The sequence below is a fragment of the Theropithecus gelada genome, chromosome X (assembly GCF_003255815.1).
Source record: "Theropithecus gelada isolate Dixy chromosome X, Tgel_1.0, whole genome shotgun sequence".
NCBI classification, from domain to species: domain Eukaryota; kingdom Metazoa; phylum Chordata; class Mammalia; order Primates; family Cercopithecidae; genus Theropithecus; species Theropithecus gelada.
In genome coordinates, this window is record NC_037689.1 from 68,185,903 (window position 1) to 68,208,758 (window position 22,856).

The 22,856-nt window shown below is 36.8% G+C and overlaps 1 pseudogene; it reads left to right on the plus strand.

Annotated features, from left to right (window-relative positions):
- The first annotated feature begins 1,145 nt into the window (after positions 1–1,145).
- Positions 1,146–3,384, plus strand: LOC112615172 (annotated as a pseudogene).
- Positions 3,385–22,856: the final 19,472 nt, after the last annotated feature.

The window sequence follows — 22,856 nt, forward strand, 5'->3', positions numbered from 1 at the left end:
ACTCTGGCCCACTGCACGTATCATTTCTTTTTCTAAAATGCCCTAACTCAGCGGTCCCCAACCATTTTGGCACCAAGGACCAGTTTTGGGGAAGACAATTTTTCCACAGACGGGAAGCAGGGCAGGGATGGTTTCAGGATGAAACTGTTTCGCCTCTGATCATTAGGGATCAGTTAGATTCTCATAAGGAGCACACAACCTAGATCCCACACATGCCAGTTCACAACAGGGTTTGTGCTCCTATGTGAATCTAATGCAGCTGCTGGTCTGACAGGTGGCAGAGCTCAGGCACTAATGCTTGCTTGCCCGCCACTCACCTCCTGTTGTGCTGCCCAGTTTCTAACAGGCCGTGGACAGGTACAGGTCTGTGATCCAGTGGTTGGGGACCCCTGCCCTAACCTCTCTGTGCTACTACCACACCCCTTTTCTTCCAACAAATTTATATTCTTCCTTTAAAATCCAGATGTAGTATTACTTTGACTGCTAATACTTTGGCAAAACTACTTTTTCCCCCTGTGGAACCCACAGTACTGTTCATAAAGTACTTACTTCGTTGGATTCTAAGTTTTCTGATTTTGTTTCTGTCTTCTAGACAGTGAACAACTTGAGTGCAGGGACCCTGCCATTCATCCCTGTGTCCTCAGCACATGACAATGCCTGACTCATTGCCATGCATCACCTGCATAACCCTGTTCCTCTGGCCACAGTAGACTCGACCTAGGGTGGGGACAGGTCCCTGACCCACTTTGAAGTTGAGATCCATCATGAGTTTTAAATTTTCTCTATGGCTGATCTGTACTATGAAACCTCTTTAGCTATAGGCAGCCATATTTTCCACTAGGTGGACAGTAGAGCAGAGAAAATCTGTTTGTAAAGAAAAAAACAGTGATGAGAGACACAGAACTGCCAGGTGAACCTAGAATTGGTTTCTGAGTGCTTTCTAACTCTAATGATGCTGGAGGTCCAGTATCATTCCTGACCTGGAGGTTTGTGATACACTCTTGTATCCTTATAATCGAATCCCCTGCTTTGATGTTCAGAAAACACCACTGGATTTCTGACACTTGCACACAAAATACACACTTCTGGGAAATGTCATTTATTAGAACCTCTGAAAATGCCTCTACCTGTTTGAGTGCAGGCACATGGTCACCTGCACCAAGTGTAGCAAGCGCATGAGCAAGTGCCCCACCTGCCGGCAGTATGTGGTGCAAGTCGTGCACACGTTCAAATCCTGGAAACAAGGAACTCCCAACAGGGAACTTGCCCCTAAACTTGATCCCTAACATTTCAAAGCACAGAAGGGACTAGAAAATTACTCTTCAAAGGCTAAAATTGTTTTTAAAAAGTATTTTCACAACTAACTGGGGACAGAAAGATTCATCCAAAATCGTAGAAACATTGGTCCATACTATACTCCTGTGTGCATGTGGACACACTGAATTTCTTGGGTTCTGCCAGGATTTATTACATGTCCCCTATCACTCACTGTTGAAGTCAGGCTGTTTACAACATGTGGTCATCAGATACTGCTCTTTGCAGGACACTTAGCCGGTTTTCTTTTTTTCCTTTCATCATTTTTTTCTAACTTAAACTACTCAGATGTTTAAAACGTATGTTCTTTTTGGATGAAATCACTGTTCACAAGTGGCCAACGTGAAACATGCTGATCGATGGTCTCTCTTATTATTCATGCATATCTATATGTGTATGTCTGTGAATGCATTTCTGTACTAGGCAAATTTACATTTATACTGATTAGGAAGGGTCATAGAAGGTTCAGGTCCAAAGCTCCATACAGAAGGGACAGTAAAACACCAGCACCATTTATTGAGGAAGGTATCCTTTTCCCTATGTATATTCTTGGCACCTTTGTCAAAAAATCAGTTGGCTGTAAATATGTGGTTTTATTTCTGGCTTTCCTGTTCTTTTCCATTAGTCTATGTGTCTTTTTCTATCAATGCCGTGATGTTTTGGTTGCTATAACTTGATACAGTATATTTTGAAGTCAGGTAGTATGATGCCTCCAGCTTTGTTCTTCTGTTCAGGATTGCTTTGCCTATTGAGGGTCTTTTGTGTTTCCATATGGATTTGAGGATTGTTATTTCTATTACTGTGAAGAATATTACCTCTGATCATCAGGCATCAGTTAGATTTGCATTTTGATAAGGATTGCACGGAATCCGCTTTGGGCAGTCTTCTTATTTTAATGATGTTCATTCTTCTGATCTATGAGCCTGGAATGTCTTTCCATTAGTTTGCATCCTCTTCACTTTGTTTCATTAGAGTTTTTTAGTTTTCCTTGGAGAGGGCTTTCAACTCCTTAGTTAAGTTTATTCCCAGGTACCTTTTTGTAGCTATTTTAAATGGGATTGCTTTTTTTTCAAAATTTTGGTAAGTACTTAGTAGATGTATATATTTATGGGGAATATGAGGTGTTTTGATATGGGCATGCAATGCATAATAATTGCATAATGGAGAAAGGGGTATCCTTCCCCTCAGGCATTTTTCCTTTGTTTTACAAACAATCCAATTATACTCCTTGAGTTATTTTTAAATGTACAATTAAATTTTATTGACTATAGCTCTCTCGCATGGCCCCGCCTTGGGCACAGGATAGATTTATGGCCGCAACTACATGTGCTTTCTGCTCACACTGGGTATAGCAGAGAGGTAAACCAATATTTCATTTTCAAGATGGAAAATCAGTCAGACTAGGTTTTGCCTAGTACCACAGGCCTTTGTGAATCCATCATCTCCCCATACAACTAGTTCATGAAAACAACCTATGAGTGCAACACTTAAAGAAAGATTAAGGAAAACAAGTTCTTCATTTAATTCCTGTTACAATGTGATAAAACATCTTAAAGTAGAGAATGAAGAAAACAATAAGAACTTCTCAGAGAAACCAACATCTTCCACAGAGGAAAACTGTTTGGAATTTCAAGAAAATTTTAAACACATAGTCAAGTGAATTTGAAAAAAGCACATATTTGAAAAACACCTTCAAGAATATCCATGTGAGTGAATCTCAGTCACTTGATTCTGTGTCCCTCTTCAAAATGAGTCTGTGAATTAGAATCTTCCTAAACAAGAATTAAATGAAGAAAAAGCAAATTTGGTGAAGCAGGTTCAGGAGAAAGAAGACCTTCGTTGGAGGCGAAATCTTGTCCAAATGTATAGATGAAAGAATGTTGATCAGTCTCAGTTACAGATGTTAATAAAGAAATGGAGAAGCTGTAGCCATCTGTTGATTTATGAGTTATAGTCAGCTATGTCTGAAGAGAACGAGAAACTAAACCTACTCAACTGATAGACCACTATGGGTTAGATAATAAATTGCTACACTATAACAGAAGTGAAGAAGAATTTATAGGTGTTTAATTCCTAATCATTTCTCCAGATTATCTTTGAGAATAACAACTTAATTAAAAGATACTTATACATTTTAAATGGAAGATAGAAACAATTAGGGCTCAGAGGAAGGTATCCTGATGAACATCAATTTAGGACACTCTACTATATAAATATAAATTAAGTTGTAAAATGAAAATGTAGTATTTGGATAGATTTGCCAAAGAAAATTTGACATTTAATGGAATGTGAAAAATATTTAAATCATGTTGAAAAAATCATTTGGGCAATTCTCTAAACCAGTTTTAATACATTGCTTTGTGTTTTTTTGTGGCAAAAAGATTTATTTTAAATGCCAAAAATTGTCCAATCTGGTGAATGTCTAAATTTCAAGTGGTCTAAAAATGCCTGCCTCTCTCCTAAGTATATAAACCTTTTTTCCATCAATTTACTACATATTTCCATCTGATGGTCTAGCAGGTAATTAAACTCCTATGTCCAAATTTTTAAAAAATAAACATAAATTATTATTGACTCTAGTCACCCTGTTGTGCTATCAAATACTAGGTCTTATTCATTCTATTTTTTGTCCCCACCTCCTCCCCACACCCCCACTACTCTTCCCAGTCTCTGGTACCCACTACCCTTCCCAGTCTCTGGTAACCATCCTTCTACTCTCTATGTCCATGAGTTCAATTGTTTTCATTTTTAGATTTCATAAATAAGTGAGAACATATGATGTTTGTCTTTCTGTGTCTGGCTAATTACAGTTAACACAATGACTTCAATTCCGTCTATGTTGCTGCAAATGACAGGATTTCATTCTTTTTATGGCTGAATAATATTCTGTTGTGTACCACATTTTCTTTATCCATTTATCTGCTGATGGACACTTAGGTTGACTCCATATCATGGCTATTGTGAATAGTGCTAAAATAAACATAGGAGTACAGATATCTCTTCAATATATTGATTACCAGGTTTTTGGATATATACTCAGCAGTGGGATTGCTGAATCATATGGTAGCTCTGTTTCTACTTTTTTGAGGAACCTCCAAATTGTTCTCCATAGTGGTTGTACTAATTTACATTCCCACCAACAGTATACGAGTGTTTCCTTTACTCCACATCCTTGCTAGCATTTGTTTGTTCATTTGTTTGTTTTCTTTTGTTTTATTATACTTTAAGTTCTGGGATACATGTGCAGAACGTGCAGGTTTGTTACGTAGGTATACATGTATCATGGTGGTTTGCTGCACCCATCAACCCGTCATCTATATTAGGTATTTTTCGTAATGCCATCCCTCCCTTAGCCTCCCACTGACAGGCCCCAGTGTGTGATGTTCCCCTCCCTGTGTCCATGTGTTCTCATTGTTCAACTCCCACTTATGAGTGAGAACATACGGTGTTTGGTTTTCTGTTCCTGTGTTAGTTTGCTGAGAATGATGGTCAGGAAACAACAGATGCTAGAGAGGATGTGGAGAAATAGGGACACTTTTACACTGTTGGTGGTAGTGTAAATTAGTTCAACCATTGTGGAAGACAGTGTGGCGATTCCTCAAGGATCTAGAACCAGAAATACCATTTGATCCAGCAATCCCATTACTGGGTATATACCCAAAGGATTATAAATCATTCTACTATAAAGACACATGCACATGTATGTTTATTGCAGCACTATTCACAATAGCAAAGACTTGGAACCAACTCAAATGCCCATCAATGATAGACTGGATGAAGAAAATATGGTACATACATACCATGGAATACTATGCAGTCATAAAAGAGAATGAGTTTATGTCCTTTTCAGGGACATGGATGAAGCTGGAAACCATCATTTTTTCTGATTTATTTGTATTATTTATCTGTGTTCTTTTGCATCTCACTGAGCTTCTCTAATATCATTTTGCATTTTTTCAGGCATTTTATGGATTTCTTTCTCAGTGGAATCTATTGCTAGAGAATTATTATGTTCTTTGGAGGTGTCATAGTTACTTGTTTTTTCCTTTTTCTTGTGCTCTTATGTTGATATTTTATGTCCGATGTAGCAGTCACTTCTTTTATGGATAGGATTTTGTAGGTAAAAACTGTTTCTTGTAGATGTATCTATAGTTCTGGTTGGATTGGGTGATTTTCCATTGATTCTGGGTGCATGTTTTTCTGTAGTCTCTGGATGATTTATTTGACTGTAATCAGTGTTAAATGGTGTCTGTGAGTTCTTCAGTGGCTTAGGCTGAAACTGTTAGTGGAGGCTGTGGTAAGGCCTTACTGGAGACAGGGATGCCAGATAGGCTGATCCTTGGGCCCTACTGGTGGCAGCAGTGGGCCAAACATGCCAGTTGTTGGGCCCCCATGGAGGCGTATGTGAGATCTGGTAGTAGTGGGTTGATGCAGGTTGATCCTTGGGCCTCCAGGTATCTTATTCATGTGCCAGCAGTGGAGTGGTAACAGTAAGTCAAGTGTGTCTTTAGGTCCCTGGATGGTGTGTGTAGCATCGACAATGGTGGTGGCAGTAACTGTGGCAGGTCAGCTCTTGGCCCTTCAGGTGGTGGTACGCACAGACATCAACAGTGGCAGCTGAAAACTGGGTGGGCCAATCCCCAGGTTACCAGGTAGTTTATGCAAGTAGGTGCTGGCAGTGGTGGTGGTAGCAGGCCAGGTAGGCATGTCCTCAGACCCCCAGCAGGAGTGTCTGGATGCCATTGGCAGCAGGTGAGGCAATCCAATCCCCAGAACCCCCAACGACATATATGGGGACTGGAGGATATGGTACCAGGCAGGGCTGGCCTATCCTCAGGCTGCTAATGGTGCACACAGATGCAGGCTGTGGCAGGTGTGGATGGTTGATCTCCAGAATCTCAGCTGATGTGCATAGGCACCAGCAGGCTGGACTGGTTTGTCCTCAGGTTTCTGAAAGGGGTGGGTGGACACTGATAGCATTGAGCTGGTGGGTCGATCCCCAGGCCCCTTGTCCACATGCGTGGGCACTCATGGGTATGGTGCTGGACTGTTAGCTGTAACTCTTAGCAAATCATTTCAATCTTTATAGTTATCAGTTTCCTTTTTTGTTAAACAAGAATAATGATAGTACCTACTTCATAGAATGTTTGTAAGACTGAATACGTCAAAATCCATGTGAAGCACTCAGCAAAGTACCTGGCATGTAGAATAGAACTCAAGAAAAGATAGCATTACTGTTTGCATGATTAAGGACAGAGCCAGGATTAGGAGCCAGGTTTTCTAATTACCAGGTCACTCTTCTCTCCACCATGACTGTAACAGCAGCTGTGCTGGAGAATTTTTAGTGAACTTGAACCGAGATTTTCTAGTATAATCAGACTAGAGTCCTTCTCATTACTTGGTGTTAGTGGTTTTAGATACTTAAACCTGCAAGCTGAAAAGTGACATCTATAAGAGTACATTCAAAGAGGCAATGAAGTCTAAATATTCAGATTTAATCCCAAGAGAAATGACCCATCATTATCTCCACGTGACACTTTATCAAACAAGCTTTCCAAATACCTGAAATTTGGTCATGAGACACAGGAAATTTAGGAGGTATGTGAAATTCAATATTTTATTGTGAGAAAAGCATCTGTTATGGATTCCATCACTATATTTATTAACAGGCTTTTTGCCCATATTCTAATAGTGTGATTAGTGCTATACAGGCTGAAATGGAAATACTACAAATCTCTGTGGCAAATGGGACTTGTCTTGGAAAAAAAAAAAAAAAAGATCCAAGCAGTTGCAGTAGCTACCAGCATGGGAGGTCTAATTAAAGGAAGCTTGTGTCAGAGCTACTTGACTGGTAATTCTATTTGTGGTTTAAAAAAAATTGCTTGGATGTATAACAGAAATGTGCTGTATATTTGAATAGAGTTTTGTAAAAAGAGTCATTAACTTGCTTCTCTCTTCATGTTGCAGTCCAGATCCAAAGAACATTTTCCAGGTATTCTCTAGAAAGGCCTCAACCTGTGAATGGAAGGTCCTCTGAAAATTATCTCAGTGCCATTACAGTGATAGGCACTCTCTCCTTATTTCTCCTTCATATATCAAAATACTTGTCTGAATGATTCATGTTGATGTTACATACACAAATGATAATGCTTTTACAGCAGTAACAACAATACCTTTAAAAAGCATTGAAAGAATTCAGATTTATGTATACGCATGGTATTTGGGAAAGTGCCTGGAATCTAGTATGCACTATAAGTTATTGTTAAATAAATAAAATAGGCAATTAATGTCATGGAAAAAAATCCACAATGTATGGTTAAACCAAAAAGCATGTTATGAAAGTGGCATGTATGTGGAATCCCACATTGTGTAAAAGAGAGCTAGAGACATCGATGTGCATATATGTATGTGTGTGTACACAGAAGGGTAATAATAGTTAGCTGTGAATTTAGGAAATTTATGAACAGTCTTTTTTCTTTCTACTTTTGAATTTTCTACATTTTTTGAAATATTCCTTTACCACCATTTATAATATAACTTCTCCCTAAATGTAAAACTGTTGTTTGGTGTGTTCTTTCAGATATTTTTCTCCACATATGCATGTGTATACAAACACACACACACACACACACACACACACACACACACACACACATACACTGAGTATAAGGGTATAGGATCTTTTTAAATGTTTTCTAAAGACATAAGTTGGCTCACATCATAGTTCTGTAACTGGCTTATTTCAACAACTATATCTTAGACATCATAAAATAAAAGCACATAGGAATGTTCTTCTCTCTTATTTATTGCTGCATAGCGTTCCATGGTATGGAATCCATTTATCCAACAATGATTAATGAATATTTAGGTTGTTTTCAGTTTTATTGTTCTTGTAAGTAATGATTCAACAAACATCTCATACATATATCTCTGTTCACATGCATATCTCTGGTAGGTAGAGTCTTAGTGGTTGAATTACTGGTTTAAAGGGGATATACACTTTACATTTTGATAGACTGCCAAATGGTACTTTACAAAAGCTGATTTCCACTCATTGATACTAGATATTACTTTTTAAATGTCTGCCAATCTAATGAGCTAAAAAATATGGTATCATATTGTTATACTATGCATTTCCCTCCTTATACATCGAAGCATATATTCACGGCCAGTTTTGAGTTACCTCTTCTATGATTTCTAAGTTTATGCCCTTGCCACTATTATAACTTGAAAACAATTCTTTTTATATTTTCATATTAATACTTCATTACACATATTGAAAATCTTTTTTTCATTCTAGATTTTAACTTTCATGGTGTGATTCATTACCTAGAAATTTTAAATTTTGATGTAGACAGTTCACTTAATATTTTCTTTTATGGCTCTGGACTTTGCATCTTGTTTAGAAGAGCCTTTCTCAATTCATTAGTAGGAAAATATGTCCCTTATGTTGCTGAAACACCTGTGATGGTTAATATCGAGTGTCAACTTGATCGGATTGAAGGATGCAAAGTATTCTTCCTGGGTGTGTCTGTGAGAGTGTTGCCAAAGGAGATTAACATTTGAGTCAGCGGACTGGGAGTGACAGACCCACCCTCAGTCTAGGTGGGCACCATCTAATCAGCTGCCAGCATGGCTAGAATAAAGCAGGCAGAAGAAAGTGGAATGAGGAGACTTGCTGAGTCTTCTGGCCTTCATCTTTCTCCTGTGCTGGATGCTTCCTGCCCTCGAACATCAGATTCCAAGTTCTTCAGCTTTTGGGCTCTTGCACTTACACCCGTGATTTGTGTCTCTTGGGCCTTTTGGCCACAGACCAAAGGCTGCACTGTCGGCTTCCCTGCTTTTGAGGTTTTGGGACTCTGACTGGCTTCCTTGCTCCTCAGCCTGCAGATGGCCTATTGTGGAATTTCACCTTGTGATCGTGTGAATCAATTTTCCTAATAAACTCCCCTTCATATACATATACATATATACTAAGAGTTCTGTTCCTTTATAGAACCCTGATTAATACAATACCTTTATAGATTTTTTTTTTTAAAAAAACCTTTAGCTCTTTAATTGACCTGAAATTTATTTGGGGGATTTATGTGAGATAGAAATCTACCATAATTTTCATATATGAATATCCAATTTTCGTCATGCCATTTTTTGAGATCATCTTTTTCATACTAATCTGAAATATTACCATTATCAATTATTAAATTCTTATACTTGAAATCTGTTTCTGAACTATATTCAATGTTATTGCTATTTTGTCCATTCCTACACTAATATGATGTTATTTTAATTACTGGAACTTTGGAACACGTTTTGATACCTGGTAGAGTCAGCCTTTCTGCCTCACTTTTTTAGTTATACTTGGCCCTTTGCTCTTTCATATACATTTCGGAATCATTTTGTCAAGTTCCACACACATACACATGCAAATCCTTGTTGCCAGTTTGAGTGGAATTGCATTCAATACTGTTTCACTTTCCCATCCATGAATGGGAGGGTATATCACTCCTTTTATTTCATTTTTTACCATGTTTTCAAAATAATATTATACTTTTTGGCAGACACTGATAGTGTCCACCAAATATCCATGTTCAGATATGTATTTCCCATTCTGCTTTGAAGATAAGTTCAGGTAGTTTGGCAGTTAAGAGCCAGTTCACCTCTTGCATTCCTTTTTCTCCTTTCTTTAACTAACCAGTAATCCAGATGGCATTGCCACAGTTTGGAAGCTTCCAGGAATCTTGAGTCAGCTCTTGAAGGGAAGCTGTGCCAGAGAGCCACCTGACTCACATTAACTGTAACTGGAGCAAGAAATAAATTGGTGTTGTGTTACAACATGGATATTTCAGGGATTACTTGTTACCACAGCATAGCCGACATTACCCTGACTAATTAAAAAGTCTTGACCATCTTTTATGTATTCCAAGACGCATCATATACTTTCTTCCCTTCCTTCCTTCCTTCCTTCCTTCTCTTTCTTTCTTTCTTTCTTTCTTTCTTTCTTTCTTTCTTTCTTTCTTTCTTTCTTTCTTTCTTTCTTTCTTTCTTTCTTTCTTTCCTTCTTTCTTTCTCTTTCTTTCTTTCTCTTTCTTTCTTATTCTTTCTTTCTCTTTCTTTCTTCTTTCTTTCTCTTTCTTCTTTCTTTTCTCTTTCTTTCTTTCTTTCTTTCTTTCTTTCTTTCTTTCTTTCTTTCTTTCTTTCTTTCTTTCTCTCTTCTTTCTCCTTCCTTCCTTCTTTATTTATTTATTTTTTTTGTTTTTTTGTTTTGTTTTTGAGATGGAGTCTTGCTCTGTCCCCCAGGCTGGAGTGCAGTGGCGCGATCTCAGCTCACTGCAAGGTCCGCCTCCTGGGTTCACACCATTCTCCTGCCTCAGCCTCCTGAGTAGCTGGGACTACAGGCGCCCACCACCATGCCCAGCTAATTTTTCGTATTTTTAGTAGAGACATAGTTTCACCGTGTTAGCCAGGATGGTCTCGATCTCCTGACCTCATGATCCGCCTCATGAGCCTCCCAAAGTGCTGGGATTACAGGTGTGAGCCACCGCACCTGGCCTCATATACTGTTTCTTAAACTTTTCTTTTATAATAATTTGCTGTTGATGTATAGGAACAAAATTAATGTTATATGTTGATCCTGTAGCTAATAACCTTGCTAAACTCTCTTACTAATAATTTATCCATAATTCTTTTCAGTTTTCTATGTTGATAATTATATAGTCTGTGATCAATGACAGTTTTATTTTTCCTTTTCAATCCTATATATTTAAATTCTTTATCTTGTCTTACTGAACTGCCAAGGACCTCCAATACAATGCTAAACAGAAGTGGTGATACTAGACATACTTCTAATTTTCCTGACTGTGAAACAGGAAAGGTTAAAACAGTTCACCATTAGGTGTATGTTTGTTGTAGATTTTATTAAGTTAAGGGAGTTGACTTCTATTTCTAGTTTGCCAAGGAGCTTTTATCATGAATGGGTCTAGAATTTTGACCAAAGCTTTTTCTGCATCTATTTATTGATTGCCTATTATGGGCTAAGCACTAATCATGCTTTTCCCTCCTTTCATCTATTAATGTAATAAACTATAATAGGTTTTTAAATGTTAAACCATTCTTAAATTTATCCTGGTGACATAGATGCTCTGGGTTCATTGTAAGCCTGTGTGTGTTGCCAGTGTGTAGCATAGCTGCTGGCATAATATAGGCAAAATGTTTTACTCATGTTCCTTATTATTTTACTTAATAAATGATATCTTTTATTACTGTATTTGTAATATTTCTAGTAGCAGAATACTATAAAACACGTCTTAAATAAATTTGTGTTAAAATAAGGCAGAAATGTTCAACCAATCCCAAGATAAGGGTTATTATGTGACATGAAAGTAGCCAATACTGAGTATTCTTTGCTCCCAGTTGCAGTTTCCTTTGGGGATATGAAAAATGTTTCTAGATCCATTGTAATGTATTAGCACAAAGCTCTTGTATTGTTTGTTCCTGGAAAAAGTTTTTACAGTCCGTAACTGCTGTTTTCCAAATTAGTCCCCCTAAGCAAATTAAAGAAAGCCAATCAAAATGACAATGTACATACTTTAATGTTAAATGCAAAAAAATCAGAATAAAAAATTATTAGTATATATCTCCTAATTTTGTTCACATACATATAAGCAAAGAAAAAATACTTGATGGAAATGAGGCTCATAGGAAACATATTAAAGTAGTAAACTCAAGGTAGGATTTGAAGTGATTTTTATTTTGTTAATTAGAAAATATTTAATTGACAAATGATTATATATACTTATGGGGTACAGTGTGATGTTTTGATATGTGTACACATTATACAGTGTTGAAATCAAACTGACTCCTGTATTTGTCACCTCATCTTAACTTTTCTTTTGTGGTATGTATTAGTCCATTCTCATGTTGCTACAAAGATACTACGCAAGACTGGGTAATTATAAAGGAAAGAGGCTTAACTGACTCACAGTTTAGCATGACTGGGGAGGCCTCAGGAAACTCACAATCGTGGTGAAAGGGGAAGCACACACGTCCTTCTTTACAGGGCTGCAGGAAGGAGAATGAATGAGTGCCCAGTGGACAGGGAATCCCTTTATCGGATCTCGTGAGAACTAACTCATTATCAGGAGAACAGGATGAGGGAAACTGCCCCCATGATTCAATTATCTCTGTGGGGACACAGCCAAACCATATCATGGTGCCAGCATTTAAAATCTATTCTCTTAGCAATTTTGAAATATTCATTATGTTATTAATACAGTTGTCGCCATTCTGTGCATTAGATCTCAAGAACTTAGTCCTCCTATCTAACTGAAATTTTGTATCCTCTCACCAACACATCTCCATTCCCCTCTCACCCACCCTGGCAGCCACCATTCTACTTTTTTACTTCTATGAGTTTGACTTCTTTTGATTCCACATATAAGTGGAATCATGCAATATTTGTCTTTCTGTGCCTGGCTCATTTCACTTAGCATAATGTCCTCCAGGTTCATACATGTTGTTGAAAATGGCAAAATTTCCTCTGTTTTAAGGCCAAATAATATTCCACTGTACATATATACCACGTTATCTTTATCCACTCATCCATTGATAGACACATTTTGCCAATACTTTATATATTTAACATATATTAAAGATAAGTCTTTAATTTTATCATTGTAAAAACATACATTTTAATTTTTCCTATATTGAGTTAATGCTTTTAATTTAAATTTTATGTATATTTTAATGTGAAGGGTTATGTGTTTAAGTCTCTTGGAACTACTGTCTATTAATATACAATAGGACACCATGTGTGAAAGTTTTCTGAAATCCCTATATGATCACTCACTGGGTAAGTAACAGGCCTACACCAGAACCAGTGTTTCAAAAGTCATATTTTCCCAAGATACTTTTAAACGCCATGGCTAACCTACAAATCCAGAAATCAGCCCACTCTACAAACAAGGAATTGGGAGGGTGAAAATGATACATAATGCTAGATCTCTTCATATCTGTTCTTCTTCCCTATGCCCTCTTCTCAATCTACACACTCTCCTGGGGTAATTGCATCCTCTCCCATGGCTTCAAGTATCATCTCTTTGCTCAGGACTCATATTTTACTGCCTATGGAACATCTCCACTTAAATGTCCCTGGGGAGCACTCACACTTAACTCATCCAAAATCAAAAGCAACATCTCACAGCTTCCTACTCTTATTTTCTCTTCCTTCAGTTACTCCTTATTTCTTAATAAATGACACACACATGAAGCCAACCTATTGACCAGAACCAGAAACCTAGGAATCATCCCATCATTCTTTGTATCTTTCACTACCCTATATCAATTTTTAGTAACCAATCTTTGTGATTTCTACTTCTGAAATTCCTCTTGAATATATCTCCCTATTTCTATCCCAACTCTCTGGTCCAAGACATGATCATCACTCAGCTGGACCCCTAGAATAGCTTGCTAACTGGTCTGCTTTGCTTGCCTTCACTTTTAGTTCCCTATAATCCTTTTAACACAGTACAATCAGAACAATCTTTCTTAAAAATATGTAAATATTATCACATCTTTTCTCTACTAAAAATATTTTAATGTCTTTTCAATCACTACCCCACCTAGGGTACCCCACTACAGTACCCTAGGTACCTTACCCCACTGCAGCCTATGCTCCAATCATTTAGAATTATTTGCAGTTCATTGAAGATGCTATGCTCTCTCTTGCCTCTGTGCATTTGCACATGCTATTCCTACTTTCTTGAATGCCCTTCTCTGCCTGGATATCTCCTACATAGACACTCACAGGTTAGCCAGGCATGGTGACTCACACCTGTAATCCTAATGCTTTGAGAGGCTAAGGCAGGAGGATTCTGTGAAGCTAGCAGTTTGAGATCAGCCTGAGCAACGTAGTGGGGCCCTGTCTCTACAAAAAATTAAAATTAAAAAAATTAGCTGAGCATGATGGAATGTGCCTGTAGTCCTAGCTACTCAGGAGGCTGAGGTGGGGAGATTGCGTGAGCCCAGGGGTTTGAGGTTATAGTGAACTATGATTGCACCACTGCACTCCAGCCTAGGCAACAGAATAAGACCTTGTCTCAAAAACAAACAAGCAAACAAACAAAACCAAAACAACAACAAAAACAAAACCTCTCAAGCATCACCTCTTCCAAAAGCCTTCCTTGTTACCCCCAGTCCAGGTTAACTGCCAAATTAGGATACATTCTCCATACCTCCATTACATTGCTTAACATTGGCACTGCCTAGTTTTACAGGTTACTCTAACAGACTGGTGAGCTATTTGAGAGCAGAAACTGTGTCTCGGTCATCTCAGAGTTTCAGAATTTTGTTCTTTTAAGTCTTTGGTTATGCACGTTTTACAATAATATATCTGCTCTTCTCAGCAAAGCTTCAGTTTCAGGTTTTTTCACTATCTTGCATCCTACAGTTTTCCTTCTATGGCAACACAAAATCAGTTAAAAATTACCATTCTCTGAAAAATGTTGCTCAGAACTCAGAATACCTAAGTTTGTCTCCTTTCTTGGAATGAGAAAGAGAAAATATCTACAAGCAATGAGAACAAACCCAAATTCCTATGTCAGTAAATGACTTTGTGATAGAATAGAGATGCCACTTAAGGAAAATAAACTGCTACTATGGGAAAAGCCTTGAGAGGTTCTCGGTTTTGACTTCTTTATTTTCCTAAAGCAGGTCAAAATTCTCTATTATTTTCTCTAAAGCACAAAACACATTTAGTAGTAATTAAATTGTGCATTCAGAATTCAGTTCAAAATTGAGTAATTATAATAAAATAAAAAATATTTTGTTAAATTAAAATGGTATGAATAGAAATGAAATTTATTTATGCTATATGGGGCCTGGATTTGAAACATCTAGCATAAAGGTTTTTGATTAAGACATCTTAGAATTATAGGGATAATAAAAATATTCTTTTTCAGATAAGGAACGTTTTCAGGATTGGTGTGGTGGCAAAAAAATATGACATACATCTACAGTTTGGAAAAATACAGGATTCTAACTCACACATTTTGTCAGCTAGGAAATGTCTACTTATTCTACTTCCTGTTTCTGCTGTATCGTTAAGACTGAAAGGCTTTAAGAAGAAGACAGCTGCTAAAATTGAACATCAAAGTGCTTCCAAATTCCACTTGGAGCTTTCAGCATGGACCTAAGTTAATGAGTCAAGGACAGGATGTTACAAATGCTGCTCTCATTCTTCTTTAACATGCTCAGAGGTAGATATAAAATACCTGCTGAAATAGGAGTTTTATTTTCTGGACAATCTCAATCTGAGAGCAGGAAAGAGGTCAGGGGAAATATCGAACAATTAAATAAATGAGATCAATAGAAAAAGCACAACAAGCAAAAGAAACTTCCTAGAATGGCAAGCGTGTGTGTGTTTAAAAAACAGAGTTAACTTTTATTAATTAGATTTTATCATTTACTAAGACTAGTTAATAATTAGCTAATAGCTAACACCCACAAAGCAGATACTCTGGAACAGGCATTGTTTTAGGTGCTTTATATACATTAGTTCAGCCAGGAATGCAGGCACTATTAATCCTCATTTTTACAGATGAGGAAACTGAGTCACAGAGAGGTTAAATAAATTAACCAATATCACACAAAGCCAAGGTGTAAACCCAAGCAATCTGATTCCAAAGCTTCGGCAATTAAAATGCATGGGACTTTGGTTATTTGGATTATGTAAAAGCAATAAACAAATCTGAATGCATACTAGCGAAATTCCCTGCTCCCTTTCCCCTACTAACTTTGCATTGTCTCTTTCATTTGATGGTAGTTTAGGGGGTTAAACTAAAAAAGAGCAGTAGCCAAATGTTTGATTTTGATGCAAATCTCTCACTTATTTAAAGTACAAATATTGGACAATTTTAGTAGCTCAATTTCTGTAGAATTTTTTATCCAACAACTTGAGAGTAGAAATGCCATGATAGGCCATCAATAACCTCACCATGGCAGAGTTTTCTTATTTGACCTCCATTAAGAGAAAGTAACATATTTCATATTTAGAATCTTCCAGTCTAATAATGTAGTCTGCTGAGAAATAGTTTCATAGACATAGTTTTCACTAGCACAGAGAAGTGCAGAGTTTACTACACCATCAGATAAATGAATGCCTGGTCTAATATTTCAACAAAATTAAATGAATCTCATCTTAAGCAGGCCATTTTGCCCAGGAAAACTGGGCCCTGACAGGAAAGCTGGATCAATCAGGCCCAAGTTGCTTGCTAAGGAAACTGGATTATATCCAAGATGTGAAAGACAGATTACATTCTTCCTCACCTAATGCAAGAGATATGGCCCTGTTCAATTCTTAAAAGACACTAGGCAGTGAGCAAAAAATAAAATTTGAGCTAGGTGGCACGGCTCAAGCTTAATTGGTGATGTCAAAGCAATTGTGTGAAGATCATGTGTTTCAAATGGCTCTAAATTTTAATCAGATATACCGTGGCAATAAAATGTAGCCATTGCTGCCAGTGTATCCTTGAAAGTGTATTGTCTCAGTATGCAACTCAAATTATTTATTCCGTCTGATTTAATTGTATAGCCTGATTGACAACACGAAGTGCAAACAGTCCATTCTAGTGCCTTTTGACTGGAATACCTGCGTGCAGGTTCATAAGCACTGCCAGAACAGTGATAAATGGCTACATAATCTTCTTCTGACACGTATAGCAGCACAGTGTGAAGTGTCGTTTAGCAGAGAAAACAGGGAGTGTTAATGATAAGCCAAGAACATGTGCTGGAAAAAAATGCTAACAACAGGTGCAAACAATTTTCTGGGTGGAAAATCAAACATAGTTGTAATAATACGTGATGGAACAGCAGACGTTTCCCAGACCAAGTATGACTTACATCACTAATATTTATTTTTTTGAGTCACTTTTATTGACCCACAAAACGTTGCTTTGTTTGGAGTTTAATCAAAACAGAAGCAATCAAAGTATAACACAAAATGACATTTTATTAAAATATATTTTACTTCTGCACATGATTTGCTAGCAGAGTAAATGTTAATGTCATTATATTCTTGCTTGATAAGGCTGTGAACTTTTCTTTTACGAGCAGGTGCTGAAAAAGGTCATATTTACACACTGACATTTTTCCAACTATAAAATACATATTTTAAATTTTTCAAAAAATATTCCTTTTTTGCATATTTCAAATGAATTGGTGTTCTTTTTATGTTTTATAGTTTTTTTCTTTCTAACTTTTAGGTTCAGGAATACATGTGCAGGTATGTTATATAGGCAAATTGCATGTCATGGGGGCTTGGTTTACAGATTATTTCACCACCCTGGTAATAAACATAGTACCTGATAGGTAGATTTTTGATCCTCACCCTTCTTCCGCACATCACCCTCAAGTAGGCCCCAGTGACTGTTGTTCCGTTCTTTGTGTCTATGTGTACTCAGTGTTTAGGCTTTAAGTGAGAACACGTAGTATTTGGTTTTCTATTCCTGTGTTAGTTTGCTTAGAATAATGGCCTTCTCCTGTGTCCATGTTGTTGCAAAGGGCATAATTTCATCCTTTCTATGGGTGCATAATATTCCAGGATATATATATATGCCACATTTTCTTTATCCAGTCTACCACTGATGGGCATTTAGGTTGATTCCATGTCTTTGGTATTGTGATTAGTGCTGTAAAGAATATATGTGTGCATGAGTCTTTGCGACAGACTTATGTTCCTTTGATTACATACCCAGTAATGGGATTGCTGGGTTAAATGGTAGTTTTGTTATTATGTATTTGAGGAATTGCCACGCTGTTTTCCACAATGGCTGAACTGACTTATGCTCCCACCAACAGTGTAAAAGTCTTCCTTTTTCTCCACGACCTTGCCAGCCCCTGTTATTTTTTGACTTTTAAATAATTGACATTCTGATGGGTGTGAGATGGTATTACTTTGTGGTTTTGATTTGCATTTCTCTAATGATCAGTGATATTGTTTTTTGATATACTTGTTGTCCAATGTATGTCTTCTTTTGAAAAGTGTCTGTCCATGTCCTTTGTGCATTTTTAATGGGGTTTTTGTCTTTTTAAAATTTTTTATATTTTCATAGGTTATTGGGGAACAGATGGTGTTTGGTTACATGAATAAGTTCTTTAGTGGTGATTTGTGAGATTTTGTTGCACCCATTACCCGAGGAGTATATACACTGGACTCAATTTATAGTATTTTATCCCTTAATCCCTTCCCATCCTTTCCCCCTGAGTCCCCAAAGCCCATTGTGTCGTTGTTATGCCTTTGCCTCCTCATAGCTTAGCTCCCACTTATGAGTGAGAACATGTGATGTTTGGTTTTCCATTCCTGAGTTACTTCACTTAGAACAATAGTCTCCAATCTCATCCAGGTTGGTGTGAATGCCATTAATTTATTCCTTTTTTATGGTTGAGCAATATCCCGTCACATATATCACAATTTCTTTATACACTCATTGATTGATGGGCATTTGTGTTGGCTCCACACTTTTGCAATTGCGAATTGTGTTGCTATAAACATGTGTGCAAGTATCTTTTTTGTGTAATGACTTATGTTTCTCTGGGTAGATACCCGGTAGTGGAATTGCTGGATCAAATGATAGTTCTACTTTTAGTTCTTTAAGGTACCTCCACACTGCTTTCCATAGTGGCTGTACTAGTTTACACTCCCATCAACAGTATAGACGTGTTCCCTGATCACTGTGTCCATACCCACATCTATATTTTTGTTATTTTTTGGATTTTGGCCGTTCTTGTAGGAGTAAGGTGGTATTGCATTGTGGTTTTGATGTGCACTTCCCTAGTCATTAGTGACGTTGAGCATTTTTTCATATGCTTGTTGGTCATTTGTCTATCTTCTTTTGAGAATTCTCTATTCATGTCCTTAACCCACTTTTTGATAGGATTGTTTGTTTTTTCCTTGCTAATTTACTTTAGTTAGTTGTAGATTATGGATATTACTTTTTTTGTCAGATGTATAGATTGTGAAGATTTTCCTCTCACGCTGTGGGCTGTCTTTTACTCTGCTGACTGTTGCTTTTATTTATCTTTGTTTTTATTGCATTTGCTTTTGGGTTCTTGATCATGAAATCCTTGCCTAAGCCAATGTCTAGAGGGTTTTTCTGATGCTATCTTCTAGAGTTTTTATAGTTCCTGGTCTTAGATTTAAGTCCTTGATCCATCTTGAGTTGATTTTTGTGTACGGTGGGAGATGAGGATTCAGTTTTATTCTCCTAAATGTGGCTAGCCAATTTTCCCAGCACCGTTTGTTGAATAGAGTATCCTTTCCCCACTTTATGTTTTTGTTTGCTTTGTCAAAGATCAGTTGGCTGTAAGTATTTGGGTTTATGTCTAGGTTCTCTATTCTGCTCCATTGGTCTATGTGCCTATTTTTATATCAGTACCATGCTGTTTTTGTGACTATGGCCTTATAGTATAGTTTGAAATCAGGTGATGTGATGCCTCCGGATTTGTTCTTTTTGCTTAGTCTTGCTTTGGCTATGTGGGCTCTTATTTGGTTCCATATGAATTTTAGGATTGTTTTTTCTAGTTCTGTGAAGAATGTTGGTGATATTTTGATGACGATTGCATTGAATTTGTAGATTGCTTTTGGCAGTATGGTCATTTTCACAATATTGATTCTACTGATCCATGAGCATGGAATGTATTTCCATTTGTTTGTGTCATCTGTTATTTCTTTTAGCAGTGTTTTGTAGTTTTCTTTGTAGAGGTCTTTCATCTCCTTGGTTAGGTATATTTCTAAGTATTTTTTTTTTTGCAGCTATTGTAAAAGAGGTTGAGTTCTCAATTTGATTCTCCGCTTGGTCACTGTTGATGTATAGAAGAGTTACTGATTTGTGTACATTAATTTTGTATCTGGAAACTTTGTCAAATTATTTTATCAGTTCTAGGAGCTTTTTGGAGGGGTCTTTAGGGTTTTCTAGGTATACAATTGTAATATCAGCAAAGAGTGAAAGTTTGACTTCCTCTTTACCAATTTGGATGCCCTTTATTTCTTTCTCTTGTCTGATTGCTCTGACTAGGATTTCTGGTACTATGTTGAAGAGAAGTGGTGCAATCCTTGTGTTGTTGCAGTTCTCAGAGGGAATGCTTCAACTCTTCCCCATTCAATATTATGTTTTCTGTGGGTTTGTCATAGATGGCTTTTACTACATTGAGTTATGTACCTTGTATGCCGATTTTGCTGAGTTGTAATCATAAAGGGATGCTGGATTCTGTTGAATGCTTTTTCTGCATCTATTGAGATGATCATGTGATTTTTGCTTTTAATTCTATGTGGTGCATCACATTTATTGACTTGCGTATGTTAAACCATCCCTGCATCCCTGATATGAAAACCAGTTGATCATGGTGGATTATCTTTTTGATATGTTGTTGGATTCAGTTGGCTAGTATTTTGTTAAGGATTTTTACATCTATGTTCATCGGGGATATTGGTCTGTAGTTCTCCTTTTTGGCTATGTCTTTTCCTGGTTTTGGTATTAGGGTAACACTGGCTTCATAGAATGATTTAGGGAGGATTCTCTCTTTCTCTATCGTGTGGAATAGTGTCAGTAGGATTGGAACCAATTTTCTTTGAATGTCTGGTAGAATTTAGCTGTGAATCCAGCTGGTCTAGAATTTTTTGTTGGTAATTATTTTATTACTGTTTCAATATTGCTGCTTATTATTGGTTTGTTCAGGGTATCTAATTCCTTCTGATTTAAGCTAGGAAGGTTGTAAATCTTTCCAGGAATTTATTCATCTCCTCTAGGCTTTCTAGTTTATGTGCATAAAGGTGTTCATAGTAGCCTTGAATGATCTTTTGTATCTCAGTGCTGTCAGTTGTATTATCTCCTGTTTCATTTCTTAATGAGGTTATTTGGATTTTCTCTCTTCTTGGTTAATCTTGCTAATAATGATCTATCAATTTTATTTAATCCTTTCCAAGATCCAGCTTTTTGTTTCATTTATCTTTTGTATTGTTGTTTTTTTGTTTCAATTTCATTTAGTTCTGCTCTGATCTTGGTTATTTCCTTTCTTCTGCTGGGATTGGATTTCATTTGTTCTTGTTTCTCTAGTTCCTTGAGGTGTGACCTTAGATAGCATGTGCTTTTCAGACTTTTTGATGTAGGCATTTAGGGTTATGAACTTTCCTGTTAGCACTGCCTTTGCTGTATCCCAGAGGTTTTGATAGGTTGTGTCACTATTGTCATTCAGTTCAAAGAATTTTTTAAATTTTCATCTTCATTTAATTGTTGACCCAATAATTATTCAGGAGCAGGTTATTTATTTTCCATGCATTTGTGTGGTTTTGAAGGTTCCTTTTGGAGTTGATTTCTGGTTTTATTCCACTGTGGTCTGAGAGAGTGCCTGATATAATTTCAATTTTCTTAAATTTATTGAGGCTTGTTTTGTGGCCTATCATATGGTCTATCTTGAAGAATTTTTTTTTTTTTTTTTGCGTTGATGAATAGAATGTATATTCTGCATTTGTTGGGTAGAACGCTCTGTAAATATCTGTTATGTTCATTTCTTCTAGGGTATAGTTTAAGTCCAGTGATTCCTTGTTGACTTTCTGTCTTGATTATCTGTCTAGTGCCATCAATGAGGTATAGAAGTCCCCCAGTATTATTGTGTTTCTGTCTATCTCATTTCTTAGGTCTAGTAGTGATTTTTTAAATAAATTTGAGATCTCCAGTGTTGGGTATATATACATTATTGTGATATTTTGCTGCTGGATGAGGTCTTTTATCATTATGTAATATCTCTCTTTTTCTTTTTTAATTGCTGTTGCTTTAAAGTTTGTTTCTCCTGATAAAAGAATAGCTACTCCTCCTTGCTTTTGGTGTCCCTCTGCCTGGAATGTCTTTTTCCACCCCTTTACCTCAAGTTTGTGTGAGTCTTTATGTGTTAGCTGAGTCTCTTGAAGGAAGCAGACAGTTGGTTCATGAATTCTTATTCATTCTGCAATTCTGTATCTTCTAAGTGAAGCATTTAGGACATTTACATTCAACATTAGTATTGAGATGTGAGGTACTATTTCATTCATCCTGCTATTTGTTGCCTATATACCTTGTTTTTTGGGTGTGTTTTTTTATTTGTATTTTTGTTTTATAGGTCCTGTAAGATTTATGCTTGAAAGAGGTTCCATTTTAATGTGTTTCCAAGATTTGTTTCAAGATTTAGAGCTCCTTTTAGCAGTTCTTTTAGTGCTTGCTTGGTTGTGGCAAATTCTCTCTGCATTTGTTTGATAAAGACTGTATCTTTCCTTCATTTATAAAACATACTTTCACTGGATACAAAATTCTTGGCTGAATTTTTTCTTTTTTTTTAAAGGAAGCTGAAGATAGGGCCCCAATGCCTTCTAGACCATAATGTTTCTTTTGAGAAATCTGCTGCTAATTTGATAGGATTTTCTTTATAGGTTACCTGGTGCTTTTGTCTCACATCTCTTAAGATTCTTTCCTTCATCTTAACTTTAGATAACCTGATGACAAGGTGCCTATGTGATGATC